This window comes from Trematomus bernacchii, unplaced genomic scaffold, assembly GCF_902827165.1.
Source record: "Trematomus bernacchii unplaced genomic scaffold, fTreBer1.1, whole genome shotgun sequence".
In the NCBI taxonomy this organism is placed as follows: domain Eukaryota; kingdom Metazoa; phylum Chordata; class Actinopteri; order Perciformes; family Nototheniidae; genus Trematomus; species Trematomus bernacchii.
Window position 1 is genome coordinate 1 of NW_022987319.1, and position 13,146 is coordinate 13,146.

The 13,146-nt window shown below is 42.2% G+C and overlaps 25 non-coding genes across 25 annotated transcripts; all 25 read left to right on the forward strand.

Moving 5' to 3' along the window:
- Window positions 1-275: 275 nt before the first annotated feature.
- Window positions 276-349, forward strand: trnai-aau. Its single transcript has one exon. It is a non-coding gene; the product is annotated as a tRNA-Ile (tRNA).
- A 312-nt stretch (window positions 350-661) lies between these two features.
- trnar-ucg lies at window positions 662-734 on the forward strand. Its single transcript has one exon. It is a non-coding gene; the product is annotated as a tRNA-Arg (tRNA).
- A 287-nt stretch (window positions 735-1,021) lies between these two features.
- Window positions 1,022-1,095, forward strand: trnai-aau. The gene has a single exon. It is a non-coding gene; the product is annotated as a tRNA-Ile (tRNA).
- A 319-nt stretch (window positions 1,096-1,414) lies between these two features.
- trnar-ucg lies at window positions 1,415-1,487 on the forward strand. Its single transcript has one exon. It is a non-coding gene; the product is annotated as a tRNA-Arg (tRNA).
- Window positions 1,488-1,774: 287 nt separating this feature from the next.
- Window positions 1,775-1,848, forward strand: trnai-aau. The gene has a single exon. It is a non-coding gene; the product is annotated as a tRNA-Ile (tRNA).
- Window positions 1,849-2,167: 319 nt separating this feature from the next.
- On the forward strand, window positions 2,168-2,240 carry trnar-ucg. Its single transcript has one exon. It is a non-coding gene; the product is annotated as a tRNA-Arg (tRNA).
- Window positions 2,241-2,527: 287 nt separating this feature from the next.
- On the forward strand, window positions 2,528-2,601 carry trnai-aau. Its single transcript has one exon. It is a non-coding gene; the product is annotated as a tRNA-Ile (tRNA).
- A 318-nt stretch (window positions 2,602-2,919) lies between these two features.
- trnar-ucg lies at window positions 2,920-2,992 on the forward strand. Its single transcript has one exon. It is a non-coding gene; the product is annotated as a tRNA-Arg (tRNA).
- A 287-nt stretch (window positions 2,993-3,279) lies between these two features.
- On the forward strand, window positions 3,280-3,353 carry trnai-aau. Its single transcript has one exon. It is a non-coding gene; the product is annotated as a tRNA-Ile (tRNA).
- Window positions 3,354-3,672: 319 nt separating this feature from the next.
- trnar-ucg lies at window positions 3,673-3,745 on the forward strand. Its single transcript has one exon. It is a non-coding gene; the product is annotated as a tRNA-Arg (tRNA).
- A 287-nt stretch (window positions 3,746-4,032) lies between these two features.
- Window positions 4,033-4,106, forward strand: trnai-aau. The gene has a single exon. It is a non-coding gene; the product is annotated as a tRNA-Ile (tRNA).
- Window positions 4,107-4,418: 312 nt separating this feature from the next.
- On the forward strand, window positions 4,419-4,491 carry trnar-ucg. Its single transcript has one exon. It is a non-coding gene; the product is annotated as a tRNA-Arg (tRNA).
- A 287-nt stretch (window positions 4,492-4,778) lies between these two features.
- trnai-aau lies at window positions 4,779-4,852 on the forward strand. Its single transcript has one exon. It is a non-coding gene; the product is annotated as a tRNA-Ile (tRNA).
- Window positions 4,853-5,170: 318 nt separating this feature from the next.
- Window positions 5,171-5,243, forward strand: trnar-ucg. Its single transcript has one exon. It is a non-coding gene; the product is annotated as a tRNA-Arg (tRNA).
- A 287-nt stretch (window positions 5,244-5,530) lies between these two features.
- trnai-aau lies at window positions 5,531-5,604 on the forward strand. Its single transcript has one exon. It is a non-coding gene; the product is annotated as a tRNA-Ile (tRNA).
- A 312-nt stretch (window positions 5,605-5,916) lies between these two features.
- trnar-ucg lies at window positions 5,917-5,989 on the forward strand. Its single transcript has one exon. It is a non-coding gene; the product is annotated as a tRNA-Arg (tRNA).
- A 287-nt stretch (window positions 5,990-6,276) lies between these two features.
- Window positions 6,277-6,350, forward strand: trnai-aau. Its single transcript has one exon. It is a non-coding gene; the product is annotated as a tRNA-Ile (tRNA).
- Window positions 6,351-6,668: 318 nt separating this feature from the next.
- trnar-ucg lies at window positions 6,669-6,741 on the forward strand. The gene has a single exon. It is a non-coding gene; the product is annotated as a tRNA-Arg (tRNA).
- Window positions 6,742-7,028: 287 nt separating this feature from the next.
- trnai-aau lies at window positions 7,029-7,102 on the forward strand. Its single transcript has one exon. It is a non-coding gene; the product is annotated as a tRNA-Ile (tRNA).
- A 312-nt stretch (window positions 7,103-7,414) lies between these two features.
- Window positions 7,415-7,487, forward strand: trnar-ucg. The gene has a single exon. It is a non-coding gene; the product is annotated as a tRNA-Arg (tRNA).
- A 287-nt stretch (window positions 7,488-7,774) lies between these two features.
- trnai-aau lies at window positions 7,775-7,848 on the forward strand. The gene has a single exon. It is a non-coding gene; the product is annotated as a tRNA-Ile (tRNA).
- Window positions 7,849-8,160: 312 nt separating this feature from the next.
- On the forward strand, window positions 8,161-8,233 carry trnal-uag. Its single transcript has one exon. It is a non-coding gene; the product is annotated as a tRNA-Leu (tRNA).
- Window positions 8,234-8,520: 287 nt separating this feature from the next.
- On the forward strand, window positions 8,521-8,594 carry trnai-aau. The gene has a single exon. It is a non-coding gene; the product is annotated as a tRNA-Ile (tRNA).
- A 319-nt stretch (window positions 8,595-8,913) lies between these two features.
- Window positions 8,914-8,986, forward strand: trnal-uag. Its single transcript has one exon. It is a non-coding gene; the product is annotated as a tRNA-Leu (tRNA).
- Window positions 8,987-9,273: 287 nt separating this feature from the next.
- Window positions 9,274-9,347, forward strand: trnai-aau. Its single transcript has one exon. It is a non-coding gene; the product is annotated as a tRNA-Ile (tRNA).
- The last annotated feature ends 3,799 nt before the right edge of the window (window positions 9,348-13,146 follow it).

Consider the following 13,146-nt stretch of genomic DNA (forward strand, 5'->3'; position numbering starts at 1 on the left):
TCAGTCATTGACTAATCCTTCCTGCCAATTTTACGTCATTCAAAACACCCTCTGGTCCAATAGAAGACCATTTTCTTTTGTGAAAGAAAAGCAAATATTCCAACAACTAGCTCTTGTGAAATCTGCAGTCTACTTTCTCAAGCTATCTCTTCTCCACCAACTCCAAACTGGGATTTGATCAGATCTGATTGACTATCAACAATTGCTCCGATATTTGACCGTTTTTAACAGTACCTTTTTTTAACTTTGCTCGCTTCAAAAGTTCTACAAAGGTAGGCCGGTTAGCTCAGATGGTTAGAGCGTGGTGCTAATAACGCCAAGGTCATGGGTTCAATCCCCATACTGGCCAGTGAATCTAACTTATTAAGTCAATGCAGCTGCAGTGTTTATTTCAAAAAGTGAGAATTTATTCTGATTACTTTCACATGTGAAGTCTCCAGTCAACCTATCACTCCTGGTCCACGACAAGCTCTGAAATGGTCTAACCTGAATAACTATCCAAAAGTTGTCCAATCATTTACTCTCTGTCCCAAACTGAACTTGCAAAAAAGCAGATTATACTAAGCATTTTTACAATTGTCACTTTCTGAACTTGCAAACACTAGTTTCAATTAGGAGATGAACAATGGCACTTGTGAATTGTGAAAGGTGCATTTTTTGTGACCATGTGGCCTAATGGACAAGGCGTCTGACTTCGGATCAGAAGATTGAGGGTTCGAGTCCCTTCGTGGTTGAAATATCTAGCCTCAGTCATTGAACTAATCCTTCCTGCCAATTTGACATCATTCAAAACACCCTCTGGTCCAATAGAAGACCATTTTCTTTTGTGAAAGAAAAGCAAATATTCCAACAACTAGCTCTTGTGAAATCTGCAGTCTACTTTTCAAGCTATCTCTTCTCCACCAACTCCAAACTGGGATTTGATCAGATCTGATTGACTATCAACAATTGCTCCGATATTTGACCGTTTTTAACAGTACCTTTTTTTAACTTTGCTCGCTTCAAAAGTTCTACAAAGGTAGGCCGGTTAGCTCAGATGGTTAGAGCGTGGTGCTAATAACGCCAAGGTCATGGGTTCAATCCCCATACTGGCCAGTGAATCTAACTTATTAAGTCAATGCAGCTGCAGTGTTTATTTCAAAAAGTGAGAATTTATTCTGATTACTTTCACATGTGAAGTCTCCAGTCAACCTATCACTCCTGGTCCACGACAAGCTCTGAAATGGTCTAACCTGAATAACTATCCAAAAGTTGTCCAATCATTTACTGTCATAATAGTTCCCAAACTGAACTTGCAAAAAAAAACGATTATACTAAGCATTTTTACAATTGTCACTTTCTGAACTTGCAAACACTAGTTTCAATTAGGAGATGAACAATGGCACTTGTGAATTGTGAAAGGTGCATTTTTTGTGACCATGTGGCCTAATGGACAAGGCGTCTGACTTCGGATCAGAAGATTGAGGGTTCGAGTCCCTTCGTGGTTGAAATATCTAGCCTCAGTCATTGAACTAATCCTTCCTGCCAATTTGACGTCATTCAAAACACCCTCTGGACCAATAGAAGACCATTTTCTTTTGTGAAAGAAAAGCAAATATTCCAACAACTAGCTCTTGTGAAATCTGCAGTCTACTTTTCAAGCTATCTCTTCTCCACCAACTCCAAACTGGGATTTGATCAGATCTGATTGACTATCAACAATTGCTCCGATATTTGACCGTTTTTAACAGTACCTTTTTTTAACTTTGCTCGCTTCAAAAGTTCTACAAAGGTAGGCCGGTTAGCTCAGATGGTTAGAGCGTGGTGCTAATAACGCCAAGGTCATGGGTTCAATCCCCATACTGGCCAGTGAATCTAACTTATTAAGTCAATGCAGCTGCAGTGTTTATTTCAAAAAGTGAGAATTTATTCTGATTACTTTCACATGTGAAGTCTCCAGTCAACCTATCACTCCTGGTCCACGACAAGCTCTGAAATGGTCTAACCTGAATAACTATCCAAAAGTTGTCCAATCATTTACTGTCATAATAGTTCCCAAACTGAACTTGCAAAAAAAAACGATTATACTAAGCATTTTTACAATTGTCACTTTCTGAACTTGCAAACACTAGTTTCAATTAGGAGATGAACAATGGCACTTGTGAATTGTGAAAGGTGCATTTTTTGTGACCATGTGGCCTAATGGACAAGGCGTCTGACTTCGGATCAGAAGATTGAGGGTTCGAGTCCCTTCGTGGTTGAAATATCTAGCCTCAGTCATTGAACTAATCCTTCCTGCCAATTTGACGTCATTCAAAACACCCTCTGGACCAATAGAAGACCATTTTCTTTTGTGAAAGAAAAGCAAATATTCCAACAACTAGCTCTTGTGAAATCTGCAGTCTACTTTTCAAGCTATCTCTTCTCCACCAACTCCAAACTGGGATTTGATCAGATCTGATTGACTATCAACAATTGCTCTGATATTTGACCGTTTTTAACAGTACCTTTTTTTAACTTTGTTCGCTTCAAAAGTTCTACAAAAGTAGGCCGGTTAGCTCAGATGGTTAGAGCGTGGTGCTAATAACGCCAAGGTCATGGGTTCAATCCCCATACTGGCCAGTGAATCTAACTTATTAAGTCAATGCAGCTGCAGTGTTTATTTCAAAAAGTGAGAATTTATTCTGATTACTTTCACATGTGAAGTCTCCAGTCAACCTATCACTCCTGGTCCACGACAAGCTCTGAAATGGTCTAACCTGAATAACTATCCAAAAGTTGTCCAATCATTTACTGTCATAATAGTTCCCAAACTGAACTTGCAAAAAAAACGATTATACTAAGCATTTTTACAATTGTCACTTTCTGAACTTGCAAACACTAGTTTCAATTAGGAGATGAACAATGGCACTTGTGAATTGTGAAAGGTGCATTTTTTGTGACCATGTGGCCTAATGGACAAGGCGTCTGACTTCGGATCAGAAGATTGAGGGTTCGAGTCCCTTCGTGGTTGAAATATCTAGCCTCAGTCATTGAACTAATCCTTCCTGCCAATTTGACGTCATTCAAAACACCCTCTGGTCCAATAGAAGACCATTTTCTTTTGTGAAAGAAAAGCAAATATTCCAACAACTAGCTCTTGTGAAATCTGCAGTCTACTTTTCAAGCTATCTCTTCTCCACCAACTCCAAACTGGGATTTGATCAGATCTGATTGACTATCAACAATTGCTCTGATATTTGACCGTTTTTAACAGTACCTTTTTTTAACTTTGCTCGCTTCAAAAGTTCTACAAAGGTAGGCCGGTTAGCTCAGATGGTTAGAGCGTGGTGCTAATAACGCCAAGGTCATGGGTTCAATCCCCATACTGGCCAGTGAATCTAACTTATTAAGTCAATGCAGCTGCAGTGTTTATTTCAAAAAGTGAGAATTTATTCTGATTACTTTCACATGTGAAGTCTCCAGTCAACCTATCACTCCTGGTCCACGACAAGCTCTGAAATGGTCTAACCTGAATAACTATCCAAAAGTTGTCCAATCATTTACTGTCATAATAGTTCCCAAACTGAACTTGCAAAAAAAACAGATTATACTAAGCATTTTTACAATTGTCACTTTCTGAACTTGCAAACACTAGTTTCAATTAGGAGATGAACAATGGCACTTGTGAATTGTGAAAGGTGCATTTTTTGTGACCATGTGGCCTAATGGACAAGGCGTCTGACTTCGGATCAGAAGATTGAGGGTTCGAGTCCCTTCGTGGTTGAAATATCTAGCCTCAGTCATTGAACTAATCCTTCCTGCCAATTTGACGTCATTCAAAACACCCTCTGGACCAATAGAAGACCATTTTCTTTTGTGAAAGAAAAGCAAATATTCCAACAACTAGCTCTTGTGAAATCTGCAGTCTACTTTTCAAGCTATCTCTTCTCCACCAACTCCAAACTGGGATTTGATCAGATCTGATTGACTATCAACAATTGCTCTGATATTTGACCGTTTTTAACAGTACCTTTTTTTAACTTTGCTCGCTTCAAAAGTTCTACAAAGGTAGGCCGGTTAGCTCAGATGGTTAGAGCGTGGTGCTAATAACGCCAAGGTCATGGGTTCAATCCCCATACTGGCCAGTGAATCTAACTTATTAAGTCAATGCAGCTGCAGTGTTTATTTCAAAAAGTGAGAATTTATTCTGATTACTTTCACATGTGAAGTCTCCAGTCAACCTATCACTCCTGGTCCACGACAAGCTCTGAAATGGTCTAACCTGAATAACTATCCAAAAGTTGTCCAATCATTTACTCTCTGTCCCAAACTGAACTTGCAAAAAAGCAGATTATACTAAGCATTTTTACAATTGTCACTTTCTGAACTTGCAAACACTAGTTTCAATTAGGAGATGAACAATGGCACTTGTGAATTGTGAAAGGTGCATTTTTTGTGACCATGTGGCCTAATGGACAAGGCGTCTGACTTCGGATCAGAAGATTGAGGGTTCGAGTCCCTTCGTGGTTGAAATATCTAGCCTCAGTCATTGAACTAATCCTTCCTGCCAATTTGACGTCATTCAAAACACCCTCTGGTCCAATAGAAGACCATTTTCTTTTGTGAAAGAAAAGCAAATATTCCAACAACTAGCTCTTGTGAAATCTGCAGTCTACTTTTCAAGCTATCTCTTCTCCACCAACTCCAAACTGGGATTTGATCAGATCTGATTGACTATCAACAATTGCTCCGATATTTGACCGTTTTTAACAGTACCTTTTTTTAACTTTGCTCGCTTCAAAAGTTCTACAAAGGTAGGCCGGTTAGCTCAGATGGTTAGAGCGTGGTGCTAATAACGCCAAGGTCATGGGTTCAATCCCCATACTGGCCAGTGAATCTAACTTATTAAGTCAATGCAGCTGCAGTGTTTATTTCAAAAAGTGAGAATTTATTCTGATTACTTTCACATGTGAAGTCTCCAGTCAACCTATCACTCCTGGTCCACGACAAGCTCTGAAATGGTCTAACCTGAATAACTATCCAAAAGTTGTCCAATCATTTACTGTCATAATAGTTCCCAAACTGAACTTGCAAAAAAAACGATTATACTAAGCATTTTTACAATTGTCACTTTCTGAACTTGCAAACACTAGTTTCAATTAGGAGATGAACAATGGCACTTGTGAATTGTGAAAGGTGCATTTTTTGTGACCATGTGGCCTAATGGACAAGGCGTCTGACTTCGGATCAGAAGATTGAGGGTTCGAGTCCCTTCGTGGTTGAAATATCTAGCCTCAGTCATTGAACTAATCCTTCCTGCCAATTTGACGTCATTCAAAACACCCTCTGGACCAATAGAAGACCATTTTCTTTTGTGAAAGAAAAGCAAATATTCCAACAACTAGCTCTTGTGAAATCTGCAGTCTACTTTTCAAGCTATCTCTTCTCCACCAACTCCAAACTGGGATTTGATCAGATCTGATTGACTATCAACAATTGCTCCGATATTTGACCGTTTTTAACAGTACCTTTTTTTAACTTTGCTCGCTTCAAAAGTTCTACAAAGGTAGGCCGGTTAGCTCAGATGGTTAGAGCGTGGTGCTAATAACGCCAAGGTCATGGGTTCAATCCCCATACTGGCCAGTGAATCTAACTTATTAAGTCAATGCAGCTGCAGTGTTTATTTCAAAAAGTGAGAATTTATTCTGATTACTTTCACATGTGAAGTCTCCAGTCAACCTATCACTCCTGGTCCACGACAAGCTCTGAAATGGTCTAACCTGAATAACTATCCAAAAGTTGTCCAATCATTTACTCTCTGTCCCAAACTGAACTTGCAAAAAAGCCAATTATACTAAGCATTTTTACAATTGTCACTTTCTGAACTTGCAAACACTAGTTTCAATTAGGAGATGAACAATGGCACTTGTGAATTGTGAAAGGTGCATTTTTTGTGACCATGTGGCCTAATGGACAAGGCGTCTGACTTCGGATCAGAAGATTGAGGGTTCGAGTCCCTTCGTGGTTGAAATATCTAGCCTCAGTCATTGAACTAATCCTTCCTGCCAATTTGACGTCATTCAAAACACCCTCTGGTCCAATAGAAGACCATTTTCTTTTGTGAAAGAAAAGCAAATATTCCAACAACTAGCTCTTGTGAAATCTGCAGTCTACTTTTCAAGCTATCTCTTCTCTACCAACTCCAAACTGGGATTTGATCAGATCTGATTGACTATCAACAATTGCTCCGATATTTGACCGTTTTTAACAGTACCTTTTTTGAACTTTGCTCGCTTCAAAAGTTCTACAAAGGTAGGCCGGTTAGCTCAGATGGTTAGAGCGTGGTGCTAATAACGCCAAGGTCATGGGTTCAATCCCCATACTGGCCAGTGAATCTAACTTATTAAGTCAATGCAGCTGCAGTGTTTATTTCAAAAAGTGAGAATTTATTCTGATTACTTTCACATGTGAAGTCTCCAGTCAACCTATCACTCCTGGTCCACGACAAGCTCTGAAATGGTCTAACCTGAATAACTATCCAAAAGTTGTCCAATCATTTACTGTCATAATAGTTCCCAAACTGAACTTGCAAAAAAAACAATTATACTAAGCATTTTTACAATTGTCACTTTCTGAACTTGCAAACACTAGTTTCAATTAGGAGATGAACAATGGCACTTGTGAATTGTGAAAGGTGCATTTTTTGTGACCATGTGGCCTAATGGACAAGGCGTCTGACTTCGGATCAGAAGATTGAGGGTTCGAGTCCCTTCGTGGTTGAAATATCTAGCCTCAGTCATTGAACTAATCCTTCCTGCCAATTTGACGTCATTCAAAACACCCTCTGGTCCAATAGAAGACCATTTTCTTTTGTGAAAGAAAAGCAAATATTCCAACAACTAGCTCTTGTGAAATCTGCAGTCTACTTTTCAAGCTATCTCTTCTCCACCAACTCCAAACTGGGATTTGATCAGATCTGATTGACTATCAACAATTGCTCCGATATTTGACCGTTTTTAACAGTACCTTTTTTGAACTTTGCTCGCTTCAAAAGTTCTACAAAGGTAGGCCGGTTAGCTCAGATGGTTAGAGCGTGGTGCTAATAACGCCAAGGTCATGGGTTCAATCCCCATACTGGCCAGTGAATCTAACTTATTAAGTCAATGCAGCTGCAGTGTTTATTTCAAAAAGTGAGAATTTATTCTGATTACTTTCACATGTGAAGTCTCCAGTCAACCTATCACTCCTGGTCCACGACAAGCTCTGAAATGGTCTAACCTGAATAACTATCCAAAAGTTGTCCAATCATTTACTCTCTGTCCCAAACTGAACTTGCAAAAAAGCAGATTATACTAAGCATTTTTACAATTGTCACTTTCTGAACTTGCAAACACTAGTTTCAATTAGGAGATGAACAATGGCACTTGTGAATTGTGAAAGGTGCATTTTTTGTGACCATGTGGCCTAATGGACAAGGCGTCTGACTTCGGATCAGAAGATTGAGGGTTCGAGTCCCTTCGTGGTTGAAATATCTAGCCTCAGTCATTGAACTAATCCTTCCTGCCAATTTGACGTCATTCAAAACACCCTCTGGACCAATAGAAGACCATTTTCTTTTGTGAAAGAAAAGCAAATATTCCAACAACTAGCTCTTGTGAAATCTGCAGTCTACTTTTCAAGCTATCTCTTCTCCACCAACTCCAAACTGGGATTTGATCAGATCTGATTGACTATCAACAATTGCTCCGATATTTGACCGTTTTTAACAGTACCTTTTTTTAACTTTGCTCGCTTCAAAAGTTCTACAAAGGTAGGCCGGTTAGCTCAGATGGTTAGAGCGTGGTGCTAATAACGCCAAGGTCATGGGTTCAATCCCCATACTGGCCAGTGAATCTAACTTATTAAGTCAATGCAGCTGCAGTGTTTATTTCAAAAAGTGAGAATTTATTCTGATTACTTTCACATGTGAAGTCTCCAGTCAACCTATCACTCCTGGTCCACGACAAGCTCTGAAATGGTCTAACCTGAATAACTATCCAAAAGTTGTCCAATCATTTACTCTCTGTCCCAAACTGAACTTGCAAAAAAGCCGATTATACTAAGCATTTTTACAATTGTCACTTTCTGAACTTGCAAACACTAGTTTCAATTAGGAGATGAACAATGGCACTTGTGAATTGTGAAAGGTGCATTTATTGTGACCATGTGGCCTAATGGACAAGGCGTCTGACTTAGGATCAGAAGATTGAGGGTTCGAGTCCCTTCGTGGTTGAAATATCTAGCCTCAGTCATTGAACTAATCCTTCCTGCCAATTTTACGTCATTCAAAACACCCTCTAGTCCAATAGAAGACGATTTTCTTTTGTGAAAGAAAAGCAAATATTCCAATAACTAGCTCTTGTGAAATCTGCAGTCTACTTCTCAAGCTTTCTCTTCTCTACCAACTCCAAACTGGGATTTGATCAGATCTGATTGACTATCAACAATTGCTCCGATATTTGACCGTTTTTAACAGTACCTTTTTTGAACTTTGCTCGCTTCAAAAGTTCTACAAAGGTAGGCCGGTTAGCTCAGATGGTTAGAGCGTGGTGCTAATAACGCCAAGGTCATGGGTTCAATCCCCATACTGGCCAGTGAATCTAACTTATTAAGTCAATGCAGCTGCAGTGTTTATTTCAAAAAGTGAGAATTTATTCTGATTACTTTCACATGTGAAGTCTCCAGTCAACCTATCACTCCTGGTCCACGACAAGCTCTGAAATGGTCTAACCTGAATAACTATCCAAAAGTTGTCCAATCATTTACTGTCATAATAGTTCCCAAACTGAACTTGCAAAAAAAAACGATTATACTAAGCATTTTTACAATTGTCACTTTCTGAACTTGCAAACACTAGTTTCAATTAGGAGATGAACAATGGCACTTGTGAATTGTGAAAGGTGCATTTATTGTGACCATGTGGCCTAATGGACAAGGCGTCTGACTTAGGATCAGAAGATTGAGGGTTTGAGTCCCTTCGTGGTCGAAATATCTAGCCTCAGTCATTGAACTAATCCTTCCTGCCAATTTTACGTCATTCAAAACACCCTCTAGTCCAATAGAAGACCATTTTCTTTTGTGAAAGAAAAGCAAATATTCCAATAACTAGCTCTTGTGAAATCTGCAGTCTACTTCTCAAGCTTTCTCTTCTCCACCAACTCCAAACTGGGATTTGATCAGATCTGATTGACTATCAACAATTGCTCCGATATTTGACCGTTTTTAACAGTACCTTTTTTGAACTTTGCTCGCTTCAAAAGTTCTACAAAGGTAGGCCGGTTAGCTCAGATGGTTAGAGCGTGGTGCTAATAACGCCAAGGTCATGGGTTCAATCCCCATACTGGCCAGTGAATCTAACTTATTAAGTCAATGCAGCTGCAGTGTTTATTTCAAAAAGTGAGAATTTATTCTGATTACTTTCACATGTGAAGTCTCCAGTCAACCTATCACTCCTGGTCCACGACAAGCTCTGAAATGGTCTAACCTGAATAACTATCCAAAAGTTGTCCAATCATTTACTCTCTGTCCCAAACTGAACTTGCAAAAAAGCAGATTATACTAAGCATTTTTACAATTGTCACTTTCTGAACTTGCAAACACTAGTTTCAATTAGGAGATGAACAATGGCACTTGTGAATTGTGAAAGGTGCATTATTTGTGACCATGTGGCCTAATGGACAAGGCGTCTAACTTCGGATCAGAAGATTCAGGGTTTGAGTCCCTTCGTGGTTGAAATATCTAGCCTCAGTCATTGAACTAATCCTTCATGCCAATTTGATGTCATTCAAAACACCCTCTGGTCAAGTAGAAGACCATTTTCTTTTGTGAAAGAAAAGCAAATATTCCAACAACTAGCTCTTGTGAAATCTGCAGTCTACTTTTCAAGCTATCTCTTCTCCACCTACTCCAAACTGGGATTTGATCAGATCTGATTGACTATCAACAATTGCTCCGATATTTGACCGTTTTTAACAGTACCTTTTTTTAACTTTGCTCTCTTCAAAAGTTCTACAAAGGTCGGCCGGTTAGCACAGATGGTTAGAGCGTGGTGCTAATAACGCCAGGTTGAGTGTGTACAAGAGGAGCTCTGCATTTGTTTGGAGGAAAAGTACAAGAAAGTATCATTATTTTGACGTTTTTCATCTTTTTTTTTCGGGCAGAACTCTCCCCCACAGCACTGCTGTCTGGGGAGGCCCTTTTTGTGCATAGGAGATGACTGAAGCAGGAGAAAAGTCGGGATTTAACGACGTGCATTCAGGAATGCGGGCTGCCGAAAGGAATGCGGAAGTGAAGCAGAGGGAGCATACAGCGGGAGAAAAATGGACGGGAAAGGCGGGGAGAAAGACGAAAATGTGAAGGAGAGTGTGCAGGAGAAGGTCATGGAGGGTGATTCTGTAACGGGAGGAGTTGAAGGAGTGGAATCGGCTCTCGGAGTTTCGGGAGCGGAGCTGCATGCTGCAGTGGCGAACGCGGAAGTGGGGACGGAGGGAGAATGCACCGGCGAGAGTGATCGTGTCAAGAGGAGGAGGGCAGCTCAGAAGGCGAAAGAAGAAGCTGCTGAGAAGGAGGAAGGACGGCAAAGACAAACAGCGGAGGTGAATGAAAGAGAAAGCGCCGCGGGAGGAGGAAATGCTTTGGAAACGGGAGACGCGAGAGGAGAGGAGGCGGGGCTTGGAGGAAGCAGGAATCCAGACGGGCAGAAAGAAAATGGAACGAGACAAGAAGACAAACAGGGGAATGACAATGAACAAGGTACGGGGGAAAGAAGAAGAGGGAGGGATGAAGATAAAAAAGACAAAGAAGATGTGCGCTATAGAGCAAGACTGACATTGGGTGTGATGGTGGAGGGGGGCTTTAATAAGCTAACGATGCTGGACATGTTAAGCGGTATTCAGGACGGGTGTGGAGAGGTGCTGGGGTGTCGACTTAAGGGAGAAAGGTATGAGGTGACTATGAGATACGAAGAGGGGAGAGATAGGTTGCTAGAGGGGCTGAGAGTTAAGGGGGTTGTGATCAGGGCAGAAGAGCTGACAGCTAAGGAGGTAATGGTGTCATTTATGTACATGCCCATTTATATTGAGGATAGTGACATTGTGAAGAAACTGAATGAGTGGGGGGTGAAGCCTATGTCGCCTATAAAAAGGAGGTATCTGAAGGAAACCAGGCCAGGGATGAAAGTTGCAGACGGGACCCGTTTCCTGAAAGTTAGGATGGGTGAGAAGGTTTCTTCATTGCCTTACTCGACGCAGTTCAAAATAGAGGGGGGGAGTGAGTATGTGAGGGTGATCCATGACCGACAGGTAGCCGTGTGTAGGAACTGTTTGAGAGCAGGACACATTTTTAGAGAGTGTCCTGAGATCAAATGCTTCAGGTGTGGGGGGGTGGGACATTTTGCCAGGGATTGTGGGGAACGAAGAGAGTGGGGGAGGAGAAGGGAGGAATCAGAAGAAGAAGGGGTGCAGACGTCGGGGGGGGGGAAGAGGAGGATGATGAGGAAGGAGAGGGGTCGGTGAGTGAGTGTGATGTTGAGAGTATGGGAGAAAAGGAGGAGGGTCAGAGAGAGAAGGATGTGGGTGGGGGGGTGCTGGGAATGATGAAGGGAAAGGAGGGAAAGGGGGACCAGGTGCTGCAGGGTGAGGAGCAGGGGGAAACAAAGAGGAAAAGGAGGCATGAGGACAGAGATGGGGGGGGAGGGGTGTGGGAGAGGATGAAGAGGGTGGGAAGGTTGCAGAAGTGGTGGTGGAGGGTCAAAGTAGTGGGTGGGTGACGGTGGCCAAAAAGGTGGGAGGGAAGGCTAAGAAAAATAAGAAGAACTCAAGGATGCAGGAAGGAGGGAGTAGCGATGGGGCCCTTAGAAGTAAGAGCAGTAAGGACCAAAGCGATGAGGGAGAAGAGGAAGAGACGGGGGCGGCAAAGGAGAAGAAGATGAGTTCGCAAAAGACTGTGGCGGTGGCTGCTGCGAAGATGATGGCGAAGGAGAAGCAGCTGGCGGAGGAGAGCGTGGTTGCTACAAAGGTCTCGGTGGAGGAGTAGCTGCTGGATGAGGAGGAGAGTGAGGCTATGCTGGCCCCTACTGTTCAAATGGTGGAGGTCGCTCGGGTGACAGTCGGTGACTTCGGAGCTGGAGATCGGTGGGTGGACGACAGCATGGACCTGGTGCTGAGGAGAAGGAGTCCCAGCGTGAGGGCTCAAACGGCTAGACGTGGGGTGTCCTCGCCTGGTCGTGGGGGGAGTGGAGCTCCGGGGGCCTCTGAAGGAAGGAGCGGGGGGAGAGGAAGAGAGGAGGATCGGAGGGTCGCGAAACCCGCAAGATGGAATACGTAAAGACATGGGGCAGGAAAGGGGAAATGTTTTCTTTCTTCTACTACTTATGTCTGATGGTGTCTGTTTGCTCTTTTAATGGCTGCGGCCTTAAAATGAAGAACAGAAGGGACAAAGCGATTCTGTTGTGTGATGCGGATATCATTTGTTTGCAGGAGACCCACTGGGATGAGAGGTGTGTGGAGGATGTAAAGAAGGGATGGAGGGGAGATGTGTATGTAAGCAATGGGGGAATGAATGCAAGGGGAGTGGCGATTTTGGTGAAAACAGGGGTGGTGGAAAATGTGAAGAAAGTAGAGGATGATAAAGAAGGGAGAATGGTTGGTGTGGCTTTTGATTATATGGGCGAAATGTTTAGACTAATCAATATTTATGCACCGAATGGGAAAAAAAGGAGAAGGGTGTTTTTTGAGGGATTAGAAGGGAAGTGTGGGGGAACAGTATGATTGTGGGGGATTTCATTGTGTGGTGTGGGAGAATGGATGTGTCTGTGGGGATGAGTTTTAAAAGCGACTCCTCACGGGGCACGCTAAGGAAGGTCATGGGGGAGAATGGTATGTGTGACGTGTGGAGGGAGAGGAATATAAATGAGAGGGTGTTTTCCAGGAAGCAGCAGGTGGTGGGGGGGGTGCTGAAACAACGTAGGATAGACCTATTACTCTGTAAAGGAGGAATAGGAGAGATGATTGAGGGTATTATTTACAGAACGGTGGCCATGAGCAATCATACTACACTTGGGTTTAGGTTGAGTGTAGGGTGCAAGGGTAGGGGGGGGGGTCTGGTGCTTAAATGCCATGCTAGTGAAAGAGGTGGGATACAGAAGTG